We start from the raw sequence: 2,446 nt of genomic DNA, 5'->3' as shown, positions 1-2,446 counted from the left end.
AAATTCTGACCTATAAAAGAAAGCATTTGCTATGCATTTATGCATCTTGATTTCCAAATGAAAATCATGTTATTGCTTTATCTCTTTATATTTTTGTAATATTTAAGTTTTACTTATATTAATATCTTGTTCATGCTTTTCATTTCGTTTTATTTACTTAGTTAATTTATATCTTATTTATGCTTCTCTTTTTCATTATGTTTAGTTAAGTTTATCATGTCAATGTGAAAAGGTTATACTAATGTCGTAAGAATAAGTATAGTATAAACTTAACATGAACTTTAATGTTTGAAACAACATGTTTTGTATTTATTATCTTGTTCACTTTTAATATTTTTCTTGTTAAATGGTTAATCTAGATTTATGTTGTATAACCCTTGGAATAACAAATACTTAGCACTTTCATAGCCCAACCGTATAGTATAATTGACACTTGTGCTTTGAAAGAAACTTGATTTGTTGTTAACATAAGTTAATATTATGAATACTGACATGATCAAAGAGTTGATGTCTTATCCCAAGTGCAGAAGTGTCAAAGTAATAAATAACCCAGCAAGACCGGGGTCGAACCACAGAGAGATTAACTATATAAATTATAAATAAAAACAACAACAACAACATCAATAATAATAAATAAAAACAACAACAACAACAAAGGTCGAACCACAGGGAAGTTAACTATAAATAAAAACAACAACAACAACAACAATGATGATGATGAAGATGAGTTAATGAGGACTTTGAGATGTAAAATTAATGTGAAGATTATGCAATGATAAAAACAAATGTCAAGGTTAGAGGATACACTAATAGTATTAGAGATAAGTAAGGTATAAACTCTTTATTAATTATTAACACGATCATATTAATCATCTTATTTACATAACACCATACTTATAAATTTTATCAAGTATTCATGATGCTAACTTATGTTGACAACAAATCAAGTTCCTCTCATAATAACGATGTCGGCCGAATACTACGAAGGATCAAGTATTTGATGTACCAATTGTTACACAATACAAATTTAGATTAACCATTTAACAAGTAAGGTATTAAGAATTAATAAGATAAAAATGATAAGACATGTTAATAGCAAGTTGTTTAGGATATAAGCATTGAAGTCCATATTGAGTTTATATTTACTTATCCTAACATCATTAGTGAAACCTTTTCACCTTGACATAATTAACTTAGCTAGACATTATGAAGGAGAAAAACCTAAAGAAACAATATAAGAACATAAACATGATATAAGTTAACTAAGTATAGTAAAGGAAATGAAAAGCATGAACAAGAGATTAATGAAAGCAAAACTTAAGTATTACAACAATATAAAGAGAAAGAGCAAGAACATGATCTTGATATGGAAAACAAGATGCCCAAATGACTGGCAAATGCCTCCTTTTATAGGCTAAAATTCAGAACTATTCATGTGGTGATTGATAATTGATGTAGTAGCCAACTATTGATCAGTGGACTTGGTGGACAACATCACTTAAGCACTTTGGATGGCTGAATTGACATTGATGCAATCAGAATTTGGCAAAGTGTTCTTTATGAAAGTTGTTGGAAATTGTCTTTTCCTTCCATGCACCAAATTTCAGATCATTTGGATCACTACAGCTCGAGATATGTCTAAAATACTGAGTAGTGCTGCTAGTGGACGTGGTGGATAGCTCTCATGCTCTTGTGTGGATGAAATCTCATTTCTACCATCCGAATTTGAGCTGGTTCTCTTCATGAAAGTTGTTGGAAATTATCTTTTCCTTCCACCCACCAAATTTTAGATCATTTAGACTTCTAAAACTCTAATTATGGATAAAACTTTGAGTAGTGTTTGGGCTGGATTGCAAGACAGATTCAGACTTCTCTTTTGTGGCCAAACTTTGAACTTGAAAATGGAAAATTTGGGTCTTTCCATACCTATGAAAGTTGTAGGCCTATTTGTTATCTTTCCAGCCATATAAATTAATATGAAATCCAAGATCTATAGCTTTAGATATGATCCGATGACTGAACAGTGTTCGAATTTGAAGTGAATCGGCATCTCCTTCGTAAGCTTAGCCTTTTCTTTGTCCTTTCACTTCCAATAGTTAATCACAACAATCAATCCTTTGAATTATGAAAATACCTGCAGTTAAAATGAGTATTTACCATAAATTAAAGGTATCTTATATTATCAGACTTGTTATTACAAAACATGTTCTAGTTAAGGAGTTATAGATACTTCAAGTGCAAAATGATGATATAAAGCCTTGATAAAAATGCACTTTTAAGTACTAATCAAATACCTGATAAATTTACAAGTATTAGCATTATTCGAATAAGATAACTAATGTAATAATGTTAACCATTTATAATCTAATTAGAATCTCTTTTGTGTATGGTATCCAATTGAGTAATAAAAAGAGTTTATACTATACTTGTCTGAAATATCATTAAT

The sequence above is a fragment of the Populus euphratica genome, unplaced genomic scaffold, assembly GCF_000495115.2.
Source record: "Populus euphratica unplaced genomic scaffold, PopEup_1.0 scaffold2247.1, whole genome shotgun sequence".
In the NCBI taxonomy this organism is placed as follows: Eukaryota; Viridiplantae; Streptophyta; class Magnoliopsida; order Malpighiales; family Salicaceae; genus Populus; species Populus euphratica.
The sequence above is the reverse complement of the archived record's forward strand: the minus strand, read 5'-3'. Positions refer to the sequence as shown.